The sequence below is a fragment of the Centrocercus urophasianus genome, unplaced genomic scaffold (genome assembly GCF_019232065.1).
Source record: "Centrocercus urophasianus isolate 14NV4802_14NV808 unplaced genomic scaffold, USGS_Curo_1.0 seq_10, whole genome shotgun sequence".
Classification (NCBI taxonomy): Eukaryota; Metazoa; Chordata; class Aves; order Galliformes; family Phasianidae; genus Centrocercus; species Centrocercus urophasianus.
The window spans coordinates 67853192-67867982 of NW_024884142.1; positions in this window are offsets into that span (position 1 = coordinate 67853192).

The window sequence follows — 14791 nt, forward strand, 5'->3', positions numbered from 1 at the left end:
TATCAGATTAGTTCCTCATGATGAAATCCATAGGGAAAGATAACTATCCTTCTACATTTGGAATTGCAGTTTTTAAAGGAAAATCTGAATAGCATCATTTCTCTGTGTCTTATTTCTCTAATATTTACCAGTCAGTTCTGAATTGTTATCTGTTTGACAGTGTGGTCTGGTACATACACGGTCTGGAAAGAAAGAGAAAAATCTTCCTTTTTCCTCTTGTAAAGGAGTATTATCCAAATGGTTCTTGGCAGCTGATGATAAGAGCACAGCCTGTAATACATTTCTCCAATTAATCTTAGGCAAAAAGCCAGATGTTACTGCTATTCAGTTTTCCAAGCCTATAGGAGTGCTTGGACTGTTTTTCTTCCTCCTTTGTTTCTTACCGCTACAGAGGTGGAGAGAGTCAGCATTAACCTAAGTTTTACTGTAAGTATTTGCTCAGATACAAGGTAAAATGGAAACAACGTCCTCTTCACTGACTCTTTTGAAGGTAAGACTTTTGCTATTTTAATAAATTCTTCAGATTTCTAATGCATATTGTCTTAGGAAAAATATGTTTGCATATTCATTTAAATATTAATTGTTCTTTTTTTTTTTTTTTTTTTTTTTTTTTTTTTTTTTTTTCATGAGCCACTCTAACTTGTAATAGAGACAATGCTGGCTAAAACTGAATTATATTTACTCCAGAAAAATTCTTGCAAGAAACTTTCTGCAAAAAAAACAATAGATATTTTTCAACCTCATTTTTAATACAGCTAATGTTTTACATCTTCAGGGCAGGAACCTTTAAACTGTAAGCAAAATGTAACTTCTTTTATCTCAAATAAAAATACAGATAAATTATTGTGTTTAGGAATGGGGATGTTCACGGAAACGCTTCATTCATGCATCTGTCTTAAAATACCCCTATGTTGCTGAGGAGAGGCAAAAGTTCATAAAACCAGGTTACGGTGGGTTGTTTTTTGTGTTTATTTTTAATAAGAAACCATGTACTGAATGAAGAAAAAGACCTGTATAGGCAGGGAGTGGCATGAGACATACAAACTGTATGTTAAAATGATGTATATTTTCAGTAGCAAACTTCTAAGCTGGCTGGTTGTTTTGAAAAGTAATGTCAGGAAATCTACCATGGTACTTGTATCTTCAGATTTGGGCAGGATATGATTCGGTAACCAAATGTCACAGGCTATCTTTGTGGAAGGTTTTCTATCCCTCTCTTATGTGAGGAACAGTTAGGAGGAGATAATCGTACCTGCAGCCAAATTTACCTCTATTTTTCCTTAAACAGACGTGAAGTACTGTCTGTGAACCAAGTAGGAATCCCAAAACAGGGACACAGCTCTGATAGCAGTGACAGGCTTCATCTCAGAACGGTGGTCATCAGTGACACAGGCACAGACCTGGGGCTAGAGGCCATTCTATCACCTCATGGCTATCAGCTTCTGGACAGGTCCTCCTCCTGCTTGTACTTCCACTTTTGTAAAAGGGACAAAAGTGATTACAGTGAGATTGCTGGGTGTTGCTTACAAGACCTTCTTAAAGAGCTTCTTAAATTACCAAGAAACTGCTCTGAAAAAAAAACAACAGATGTTCAAATTCATTTCCAGCTTGAACCATGAGACTTTCCCAGTACTTGCAATTGTTGGAGAACAGTTCACTGGTTTCCTACGAAGTTAGCATCGTTATTTTCTTAATGATGGTTTTGTCTTTTCTTTATATGTTCACTGACTGTCTTACCACACAGACTCCTATATTTCAGAGGCTACATGATGGACATGCTAAGCCTGGGACTATATTCACTGAGATGTACTTCACTTTTGAAGGAAAGTAGTGTAAATCCTATAAACTAGGGTTATGATTCTCCTCAGGTCTGCAGGTGTAAGAGTGTCTATAAGCTGCTTTTTCCTGCAGCCAAGAGGAACTAGTGAAGCAGTGAAGTTGCTATCACCAAAGGCAACTTTTCCTAGTAGTATAGTGTTATGAAAAACATGTTTCTTACTATTTCTGTTTCTCCTGTCTGATGGCATATATTTTTATTTTAAAGGTAAATGCATAGCTTTTCAGTAGTGCCTCTCTAAAAAACTGTAGGATTTTTCCATGAACTCTAGTTTGATCTCTAAAATGTAGAATGTGATTTAAAGGCCAAGATGATAATCTAATTGCTTTCTGACTTTCTCTGTCTGTACAATGTGTGCTACCTATGTACAAGATGCCATAAAATGTAATAACATCCATTCAGTGTTCTGAGAAGGTTTTATATCACCTAAAAAAAAACACTTATGCACAATTCCCATCTTAACTTACACTACACAGAGTTCTGTGGAAGCTCTGATGAAGCAGTATGTGAAGCAAGATTTTGGGGAGAGTTTGAAATAATGATCAGAAAGTAAAATGAATCTAAAAGCTGAAGAAAAAAGTAAGATATATTGCTTAATTTTCCTTGGGTTTTGGTGCCAGATAGATGACCCGCCTGACTAAATGTCCACAAAGCAAAAAAGCATATTAAGACAGTTATTTTTTTCTTTCCACGTAAGGATGAGATGCATTTGTCAGCAGTAATAATGGAAGTGCATAGGATAGAGGGAGGGAAACACAGTTCTTATATTTCTTCCCTAGGCATAAACTTTGCAGGGCAATCATTTTTATGCATGCTATTTCACAGAAGTTAAATGAGATCATATTTGTGTCCTCATTGCCTCATCCCGCTTCCCCCAGAAACAAATAAAATAAAACCTCCAAAAACCACTCATCTTCTCTGCCTTTTCTATCATTAGCATTTCCTAAATATTGCTGCTAAATTTTGTGACTTCATTACTTTTTTTTTTTTTTTCCTGACAGGTAGGAATAACAAATTAAAATCCACCTTCCTCCTTTGTCTTACTAGAATTTGTGGAGACATGTTTGTAGCAAAACACACTCATGAAGGAGGCTTTCCGTATAGGGTGTCAATTTTGATCAACCTTAACCTTCAACATAAAGATATAATGATTTGATAATTGGAAGAGAACAGATCCAGGAGCAATTAGTCTGAATTTCAGCTGCAGTTAAAGAAACTTGTGTAGTGCCAAAGATACAAATTCTGGTCATGTGTAACTTATTAAATGATTGGTGTATAGCCCACCCCCCACCTCTCGTTGAGGACCTAAACCTGCATGGTAAGTTCAGGGAATTCCACACAGTCTGATAGCTGAAGTGGAAGATGATCTGCAGACTGGTGAGCTGAAGCATATTCAAGATCTATGTTACTGCTGTGACTGTTTTACAGCCAAAATGAGCACAAATTGAAGTTTCCCTTTTAACGCTTTCAAGGTTTTTTTGTAGGTTCATTCTCCTTCCTCTTTTTCATACCTATATGTATATGTATATATATATATATATATATATATATATATATGTTTTCTGACCCTACTGCAAGCAAGATAAGAAATTACTGCATCTTCCTTCTTCTATCATTCAGAATTTTTAGAATTGACTTCATGAAATAATCTCAAATGTTGTCTTCACGATAACCCCACTCACCCATTCAGACGGTGATTTTTGGCTTGTTTTCTTTAGGTCAATGTCAGCCTAACTAATGTTTGGCTTTAATTAACTGAAGTTTCTTCTTTCATGAAAAGTTTCAGCAGCCTTCACATAAACGGTACATGGTATGTTTGTGTCTTGTTCTAATTTAGCTGCATAAATCACTCTCTTCTTCTGGGCTGTGGAACTTTTAGAGGGCTATGATGTAACTGTTCTGTCTAATTCAGTATCCTAATAACAAAGATGTAGTCATTGAGGCAGAGGAGAAAATTGGGAGCTACTTAATCTCTTTTATATCTGTTCCCTTGAGTGTGGTTTAGGCGAGAAATTTCTTGAAGTAGGAGCATCATGATGTTTTCATGACAGAGTTTGAAGGCTGCTAGTATACTTCCTTCTATTTTTTTAATTTAGTTTTTTGCTGGTTTTTGTTTTTGTTTTTTTTTGAAAGGAATACTCAGTTCATTAACTGTAATCTAGTCTGAAAATTTGACAGTGAAAGCGTAATATTTTCTCATGCTTTCAGACCACGTGAAACAACTGATTGATTGCTCATTCTATGTAGCTTTTGAAATGTGTATAAAGGATGGTGGAAGGTCTACTTTTGCCCAGCCATTGCACATCTTTCAAGAGAATTTTAAGAGCAAATAACAAGATTTCAACTCTCTAAAACATCAGACAGATCTACAATGTGGATGCTACACCACATTGATAGGAGCTCTTACCAAAGCCCTGTTTACTGTATATTCTTGCTATTTCCGTGGAAGGCAAGTGCTGTAGCTTATGTTCTTTTAGCCTAATGTTACTGTATCTGAAACAAATACAGAAGGACTTGATCATTAACTTAGATCTCCATTAGATTCTGAATAGAATACTCCAGCTAAGAGTTTGCTAGTAAATGCATTTGCTTCTTTAACTGTCTATACAAAACTAACCAATTTATGCCAAAACTTGGAACTAATGTAAAAATATAATACTGGTAATCTGCCCCAGATTAGGATGTCTGGCATGCTAATGAATATAGGCTTGTGTTTGACAGCAGATTTTTCTAGTTGTGTTAGAATGACTGCCTTGTACTACTGCATACACATCAGTTTCTGTCATCTCTGGTGTGCTGCACAGAGACTGGGTTAGTTTTTTGTTTGGTCCTCTTTGCCTGGAGGTACGAGAGCTGTGGGAACCATGTTAATGGAGAAAGAGGAAGGCATTATATTACAATATTCTGCTTAGAGAATAGAGCAAAGGCTATGAGGATATAATGTGCATTCATTGCTTTAATTCATTTAAATTTAGCTGGATTTGAGATTATTTATTTATTTATTTGTATCTTACTGTTTTCATATTATTGAGATACTTCTGAACAGGTCTGGTAGGCTTCATGAAGTCTTGTTTGTTTGTTCACTTCAAAAGACCACAATGCAGAAAGGAACCATCTCAGGTGGGAGGAAGTATTAAAATAATCCATGTGGCTTGAGTTTACGCAGAGAAGTCTGTCAGATGTTTGAAGCCAGTTATCTCTTATCCTGAAATGATTCAGGGACATAGCTATTCCCCTTGGGGTCAACTTCTACGCAGGAGATATCTCCAGAGACTGAAATGAATTGGAAAACAATGGGAGCTGAACTCTGAGTGTCTACTTTACTGTAATCCTGTGAAATGTAAACCACAAATGTTCTTTTTTTTCTTTCTAAAACATTGAAAACCTGATGGAGATCTTCAAATCTAAGAGAATAAATACCAAATCCCCTTAAAAAATTGAAAAAGGATTTAAAATAAATGGAGAAAGTGTTGGGAAATTATTGGTATTATAGGTGCCAGTCATACTTAAACATTTTTGTACTCTGGAGTTGAAATTTATCCGATTTAATTTGTCAGAGTCTGACATCTGTGTAACACCAATAAGTCAGATTTTCCTTGACTTTCACAGAAGTCCAACTTCAGTGAACTTGTAAAGACACAAAAGTCAGGCTAGAATGTTGTTTGGTTTGCTCCTCAATGTACTGTATAGCTCTGTATCACGTTACCATGAACACTTACTTAATGCTTCTTCTCCTCACTAATAACATGCTTACCATATTTTCAGTAACTTGTGATAAGCCTGTTAAGCACCAAAATTTCTCAAAGCTTTTATGATATTTTTTAAACAACATTCCTGCAAATGTCAGTGGCTATTAACATCTGAATCAAGCTGTTCCCAGTTCATGTGACTGGAAATGGTGCCCAGAGCAAAAAAAGCCAGACATGCTGACTCTCATATAAATGTAGTCTGTTTGGAAAAGTTACCACTGAATGGAAGTAGAAGTTGCTGATTCCACCTCAGAATACATTCTGGCAGGAAATAAGGTAAGGCTGCATGGTGACCATTTTAATATTATTATTTTTACTAGAGGTATATTTTAGAAATGGTCTGACATCTGGAGGAAAACATGTTGAGCTGCTAAATAAGGATTCTGGCTGGACACAAAGCTAACTGGCTCACACATTGCTGGCAGTATCTGAAACACTCCTGGGATTATTTTGGAATTATCTAACAGGAAAGACGGCTGAATTTGGGATTTCAACTTATAGCCACCCTGGGGAGCATTTCTGAATGGCCTTATGTTCTTAAGAGGTTTTCCACTCTCTAAGTAGGTGGAATAGCATGCAGTAACCAGCTGTGCATTAAGGGTAAAGGGCACTTACAGCAATGAAAAAGGAAAGAGATGAACTGAACTCTGTGCATATGTGAATGAGACCAATTTGGTGTGTTGTGTGGGTAGCATCAAAAACAGAAAAATGTACCAGTCTGATATGACTGGACAAGAAGGAGCTGCAGACATATGCATGCTTTTCACCTCCAAAACTGTTAGTGCAGTTAAATATATTTCAGACTTAACACATTGACATATGCACATCAGAAATTGGAAGGTCTAGGAACACAGCAGAAAATATGTAACTGAATCACTAACTACTTATGAAGTTTCTATTCCAGAGCAGAAAAGATTTTTTGTTGTTATCGAAAAATAAGACAAAAAATGGATCACGCTTAGAGGCCCATTTGGGTAATCTAACTTTCACCTGACATTTAGGAATAAGGCCTTTTTAAGACCAAGCCCGGGATGGCCTATGACTGTTAAGGTGCACGTAGAGTTAAGATGCTACTTTCCAGAATTGCAGAATTGTTTAGGTTGGAAAGGACCTCTGGAGACCATCTGGTCCAAATTGAAATTTTAGTGAAGGAGCAGCATAAGGGATAGTAACTCCTCCTTAGCCTCCAGCCACCCTTACTTATTTTTAAGTGAAACTACCCAATGTCGCTTAGTTGCTCTGGGCTATGCAGAAATTAACATCTCTGGCAGCAGAGCCCTCTCCTTGTACTTCATGGTGGCTTTGAGTCCTAACAGTATAGAGAAATTTGTCGAAGCAGTGGCTACAGAATATGTCAACTGTAGTCCTTTACACTCTGTTTCTGTTCTCTTTATCTCCTACCTTATTGGCAGTGTTTGCTAATGTAGGAGAGTGGAACAGCACAACAAAGTAGCTATTTCATACTTTTGCTGTCATTACAAGAGGTTTGCTGCTTTATCAGCCCAATGTTTATGTACCTATGTAAGTACAGGGTAAAGTATAGCAAGTGCCCATGTAGCGCTTTTGTATAATCATAGGACTCAGAGTACCTGGTTGAACAGATGTAGTTTTAGTTTGTATATTTGTTTGTGGTGGTGAATTTTTTTTCAATTCTTTCATCATGTAAGTTTTTTTTCCTTTTCTTTCTGCATGCTTTCAGAAAAACTCATTCGACAAATAATGTCTTTACCATGTTTTCCAAACAACATTTGTGTAGTATCAAACACTTTGTACTCACCCCAGCTATGTTGCATGTGTATTTTGATTTCAACACAAATCTTCCAAGAAAAAATATGATGACTGTGTTAAACAAATAAACAGCAGATAATGAGGTGTTATAGCAGCTCTTGATCAGTCTTTCAAGATCTGCAACAGATCTCCCTCGGATGGATTCTTATCATTTCTAACTGTTACAAATTTATGAGCTGTCTAGAGATGTCAGTAGGGGTACTCTTAGACAAGATGCAATACTCTGAGCATTTAAAAATAACTAACCAAGTAGATAGCTTACTACATCAGACTCATTTTTTCTATTTGGGATGACGAATGAGATAACAAAATAAACCTAGTTTCTGTGGATACTTCTTCAAGCACCAAAAACTGTCTGAAGTGTATACAAAAACTACAAACTTTTAAAATAACTGATACCATGTAGTCCAGTCACATCTAAGTACTTGTGGAAACCAGTTGTGCTCAAGAATACAGAATAATTTAGAATCATCTTGTGATCAAGATTTTATTAAAAAATATGTTTTATTTTATATATTATATACATAATATACAAGAATATACATTTTTAATTAAAAAATATATTTTGAATTTCATGTAGCCATCAGAAAAAAATAAAGCTATAATCAAGATGTGCTCAGTAAAAATGCATTTTAATAGTAAGAAAACATGGTTCTGAAATAGTATTGTAATCAATTCTAGTTATTGGAGTTCTTGTTCTTTATATGATTTCTGTTATGTATTTACATCTTAGCCATCAAAAGGCTACAAGTTAAAAATACCTCTTAAATTCAGCAGTTTTCAAAGTACCTCATACCTCACAGTAATTTTTTGCAGATAGTTTGCATATACACACCTCCTACACCACTTAATTGGATCAAACATTTTTGAATTTTGTAACATAGTAAGAATAGAATTCTTTGTTCCATCTGAAGTCAACAGTTTTTTATGCAAACAGAACTGCATTTTTTACTGTGGCTAAGTACCCTACAATGACATCTTCCCATCTGAACACAAAGAAACACTAAGTTTCATTGTATAGAATTAGATTTTCCCCAACTCTTAATATTACATACCGAACAGAAGCTTTCTCCACTTCATGCAGCAACTGAGGCTTTTAGTCTTTCCAATTTTAACACAGCTATTTATTTAAACTGTACAGCAGTTTACATTCACACTATTGTTTTAACCTCAATTTTAAATTATATTCTCTAAAGCTGATTTTATACATACCTATTATGCAATATTTCAAGGCACTCTTTCCTTTGCACTTATTTTCATAATAGAAGAAAATGTGGAATGAAACAATCAACAAAGAATCTGAACAGCTAATAGCACATGAGAATTAAACAGAATATTTAAGTAAAATTGACACTTCATCTTTTTGAAACAGTTGCAATGCTGCATCTCAATATTTGCACGAACAACATTTTTTTAGATCACAAACAAGGTATTCCTATTTTCTGTGCATGCCACCTTCTGAAAACAGCAGGCGTCATATTTTCACTTTTAGTCTACATCAGCTAGTATCAAGGGTTCTAAAACACAATTAGAATCGACCCTAACTGCAGGATCAAGGCAGCTGTGCCAAGACATGTTTAAGTAAGTGTATAAACACAGAATACTTGACCAGCAGTGTTGACTCAAGAATTTTCTGAAATCTTCCATATAATTCAGGCTTTAGTCACTAACAAAGGCAGTGTTATTAATAAATTATTTGGGCTGATATCAATTTAGAGAACTGTAACTGCTGACAATTGTAGGAAATGAACCAAAAATATATGTTAAAATCTATATACATAGAAAGTCCAATCATTTGACTTCTATTTTTCATTAGAATATTAGATCCTGCATACTTCAAAACAAAAATTTACTGAAAGCTATTTCTAATTCTTGCCTATATTATCAGCCTTGAGAAGTCTGTTTTAGTGTAATGCCATCTGATTTCTTCTCTGGGACACAGTTGGATTTTCACATCAGGAGAAGTATCAGACTGCCAATAATACAAAATTTCACACAGAAACACTGGACTGCTTAGAATCCTCTTACAGCATCTGAAATATTTTGGATTAGTACTGAGTCAAAGGGGTAAGAAGAAATTTATTTTGGTCTGACCAAATATTGGCAATAGTAATTGAAGAAAAATAATGGTATCATGGACAGTCCATAATGGGAATGAATAACAATAAATTCACTGAAGTAGAACTGATAAGATTGGGATGAATTGTCTGAATGCATTCTGTCACTTTTTTTTTCCTCTTTGTTCCTTGCTGCATGTAAGATTGAACCATAGAATATTACAGATCACCTAGTACCAACCTATCCACCATATGCAGAGCTGCCACCCACTGGCTCAAGCTGCCCAAGGCCTCATCCAGCTTGGCCTTGGACACCTCCAGGGATGTGGCATCCACCACCTTTCTGGACAGACTGTGCAAGGGTTTCACTGCCCTCTGAGTAAAGAATCTCCTCTTAAGATCTAACCTAAATCTCCCCTCTTATGATTTAAAACCGTTTAAAAACACTACCTACCTGACAAGATACAAAAATTACATATTCTGTAACTGTTTGAGCCCTTTATCTAGATTAGAGCTTGTCATCAATATGGATCCTATGACTAAAATTGCCCTTACATTTGAATATTCCCATTTGCTAAAGTATCTTGCTGCAATAGCATGCAAGTTTAAAAATAAATCTTGGTACTTCAACATGAATAATAGTGTGTTCCAGTTATTGAGTGAGAAAAGTTCAGCACTCTGGTATCTGTTGGCAGCAACAGTACGATATACTTTTCTCTATAGTACTTGAGGAGTGATGTGTTTCAAATGAAAGAATACATGAGGCTAACATCTAGGCCCAAAGTCAATTCACCCAGGAGCTAGAGTTCGAGGCAATTCTCCCTTAGGATGAATTATAGAAAAAACTGATTTGCTATTTGATTTCAATTTCCTTTCTCTAATTCTTCGTTTACCTTCTTTCATTTTCCTTAAAACACTACACTGTGATTGAGCTTTTTGTATTGTATTTATCCCACCTATGTAACATGTAATCTGTTCTGGGCCTTCATATAGCTTATTGCCCTTTGCTGAAGGACAGAAAATGCTGCCAGATTTAATATTCCTTCACCTCTACACTTACTAAAGCAGTAGTGTATATACTTACATGGCCACTGAATGTTACTAAACTAGGCTATCTTTTCTACATAAAGAATATTTCTTGAACTCATCATTTCTGGAAAGCTAGTGATTACTGATATTTGTCCATCAGATGCCTCTTTGTTGCACTTTTTGCAAAAACTGAAGCAGTGGAAGGCTGGGGAAAGTGACTAAACATAATTGAGTTAATGAGGTTATCCATGTGAGTCTACTTAGGCAGTAAGCTTTCTGTGGTAGGAACAGTGCTCTTCTAATGTTTTGCTTAGTTTAACACAACTGATCCCAGCTGCGAAGGATATGTCTATGAAGAGAAAATGCAAATATGAGAGTGAAAACACCCTGAACTACAACATAGAATTGTTTAGTGTTGTAAAACTCAAACTGCATAATCAATGAATATTAAGATGTTATAATTACAAAACAAACAAGAGTGTGGCAAAGCAGATAACGATAACAAAAAAAGAATAGATAGAAAGCCCTATCCTAGGCTCACTTACAAAACTCCAGCAGAGCAGATCTCCAAAAGAGATTCTTCCCTACTGGTAGCCAGCTCTTAAATAGGTCTAGGAGCCAAGCTCCACCGGTTCTGGCAGCACAGGTGAATTTCCTTCACCTGTGCTCCTCTGGCTGACTCATTGCTCGCCTTAGGTGCTCAATCAGAGGGTCAGGCTGTGACTCAGCAGTTCCCATACACTCAAACGAACAGATAAACAGAACCTCTTCTTTTAGGGCATACATTTGTCTCGATAATAGACTTCAGGAATAAAGATTTTCATTGCTTACCTTCATATCTTGCAGTATCTTGCAGTGTTGATCATGCAGATCACAGGTAGGGGAATGATGTTCAACTACGTGTACTGGTAGGCCAAATTATAAAATCATTTTTTTCCTTAAATCCAGAACTACTTCAGAAGCTATGAATACTAGAAAACTTCTAATGCAGAAGCAAATGAATAAAATGTCAGATGACAACATGAATATTCCATTTAGAAGTCATGAGTTACCCTGAGCTACACTAAAGTAGTTTAACTGTACTTCAGTAATGCTAAAACTTCATGCAATAATGCCTCAGGTAATACACTGGCTCAGAAAAGACCACGAGGGTTTTGTTAATTGAACATTTAATCTTTTTTCCCCAGGTGGTGTTTTTTTCCTTGGTGCTGAGTACATTATGTACAAAAAAAAAAAAAAAACAAAAAAAAAACAAAAAAAAAACAAAAAAAAAACACCTCCTCTTAGGTCATAATTCATTTCTCTCTTTTTTTTTTTTTTTTTAACATGTACAAAGAAGGTAAACTGCCATACTGATAGTTTAAACAAAACCTCTTTAGGTTAAATTTAAGACTACTCCTAAACATTTCAACTGTGTTTATTGAACAACTTCCTTGAACATAAATGAAATAGCAGTGACGTATCTCATGTCACTTGATGAATGAGGCTGACCGACTTCAATGTTAGGAAGGGCTTGTTCCATTTTCTAAATAATTTTATGTAAGCTCTTAATATTATGATATTGGCAAGGATGGGGACAGAGCATAATAAAACGTTAGCTGGAAAATTTCTTTGCCAACTGTTGCATAAATCAGTGCTTTAGTATTACTTCAGATTCCATAACAAATTTCCTAAAGTGCTCTAGACAGTGATATTTTAAGCTCAAATGTTAAAAGAGAAATTAAAACCTTGAGACATGATGCAAACACTGTCTGAATTATAAATCTCCAAACTGTTTGCTATTTTTCTCAGAACTGAAGATTGCACTAGCTAGATATAGCTGTTTTAACTCATTTTTTATATTTTTTTCTCAATGAAAACTATAAGAAGATAGATACATTTTTAATATTTCCCTTCTGCTTTTCATAGAATACTATGAATGTTGTGGTAGGGTTTCTCCACACCTTCCCTTCTGCTTAGTGAAAAGTTCTAACTCCTTCAGTCTTTCATCACAGGGCAGATACTCCAGACATTTGATCATAATTATGGTCCTCCTTTGGACCCTCTCTAGACTGCTTGCATCTTTTCTCAATCTTTTCTGGGGACCAGAATTGGACATAGTATTCCACATGCGGCCTGACAAGTGCTGAGTGGGATATTTATATCTCTTTATATCTGCTGGCAATGTACCTGCAGATGCAACATAGGATTCAATTTGCCTTTGCTGCAGCAACACATTGCTGTGTCACATTCAGTTTGTTTTCCACCAGAACCTTTAGGTTCCTTTACACAAGGCTGCTTCCCATCCACACAGTCACTAGCCAGTACTAGGGAATTTGGTTATGTACACCCAGGTGTGGAACCTTGTACTTTTCTTTGTTCAGCTTTATTCAGTTCTTGCTTACCCACTCTCCCAGCCTGTATCATAAGATGTATCTCCCTTCTGACATGTGCATCACATCACCCAGTCTATTATCATCTGTAAACTCAGTGATGGTGCCTTCCAGTCTCACCATCCAGATCACTGGTGAAGATGTTGAATAGCATGGGGTTCAGTGTTGATCCCTGAGGGACCCTACATGTCCCTCATGTTACCCTGAATAAAAAGCAGCTCTGTTTGGATTGTGACAAAGAAGAAAGAATGAATGTCCACTCAACTTTCTCACAAAGGTGAAATGAATCTGCTGCAGAGAGCCAAAGAAAGTTTTCTAAGCATTGCAGATAAAATAGTTGATTAAAAGAATGTCTGTTAGATTATCGGTCATATCTTGCTAATATTTGAAAGACACAGACATTAATGATTAACAGTGTTAACTGACAGTCAGGATATGGGAAGAAAAAGTAAAGGTCATTATAGTTATCTGTAGCATTGTGTGAAAGAAACTGATGTTTAGCACAGCGTGCTTCTACTAATTATCAGATAACAAGAAATTGGAACTCCTCCTTCCATCATAGCCACAGATGTGAAATTTGGTGCAGTGAAGGTCTTGGATTAAAAATCGAAAGAGAATTATGTGATGACATATCATTTAAGGTTAGAAAAGTTAACACACATATGAGAGAATGAGCATGAGAAGCAGAAGGAAGAAACGGCCTTGTAGAGGACACCAAATTGGACCATCGCAAAAAAATATAGGACTTCAATTGATCAGTTCAGACAAAGAAATGAATGAAATAAAATTACAGAAGAAATGCTGTTTTGTAGACAGAAGCAAATTACCTGTCATGGGAAGAACATTCTTGGTCTGCAGATGACCTTAGAAAAATCATGCAACAAAATGAGATACAGAAGTAAAAAATATTGGATTCAGTGCTGAAGATGAAGTTAAAGGAGACTTGTTCAGAATGAGAAGTTCAGCAGGTTACTGTTACTAAATACTAGTTACTATGAACCCAAATGCTAGGTACAGTGCAGACATTTAACTGAGGCAGAAAGGTGCGAGAATAAAAAAAGATTGAGATTAGGTACCGTGATCAGGTATAGTAATGTGGCAAAATTTTAACCTTCTCCTGCTCATAGGAGACACTTCTAATCCCTGACTAGGTCACACTAGATGCCTTAGGCATTTAGCGCTATAAAAGCTTAGTTTATTGATGGCCTCTATATATGGCATAACACTTTCAGTACAAAAACATAATCAACTTAACCGTATCTCATGACCTTTATCAGGGCATCTGTGTTATACAGCAGCATCTTTATTCTTTTGTCTTACTCTAGGCAAATAGATTGCCAGCTGTTCATTTATAGGGTGTTAGCTTTACAGAGACAATCAGCATCAGAACTGAGCTTGCTATGATAACCATTCAGCTGACAATAGGAAAGCCATGTTAATTACCAAAACAGTAGGAAATTATTCTGCTAATTAGTCTTTGAGAGTCTATCATTGATCATTAATCCAGTACATACAACGTAAGTTGCTTGTTGAGCTCAGTTGATGTGTACATTGTACTGTAGCTACCTTAGAGCAGATAAGTCTTACCTAACTACTTCAGCCCAATCAAGCAGTCAGGTCTGTTGAAAATTAAAAACTGTAGTTGGGTGGGTTTCTAGTGTGGCAGATGTTCTATGATTCTGTGGCTGATTGTCTGATGTTGTCCCCCATGATGACTGCTTTATTATGCTGCAGGTAACAGCCCAGGCAAATGAAAAATATACTTGAATACAGAACAAGTTAATCGCACCTGTAACAAAATACAGTTCTGAGGTACTTGGAGGGATAATCAAAATATTGGTCTGCATGTGTCTTCTGTATGGGAACTTAGTGGATAAGAGCTAGTCTTCTGAAGAAGTGAATCAATCTAGGAAACTGGGTGTGGCTATACAGTATTTCAGCTAGCTTTTTTTCTACATA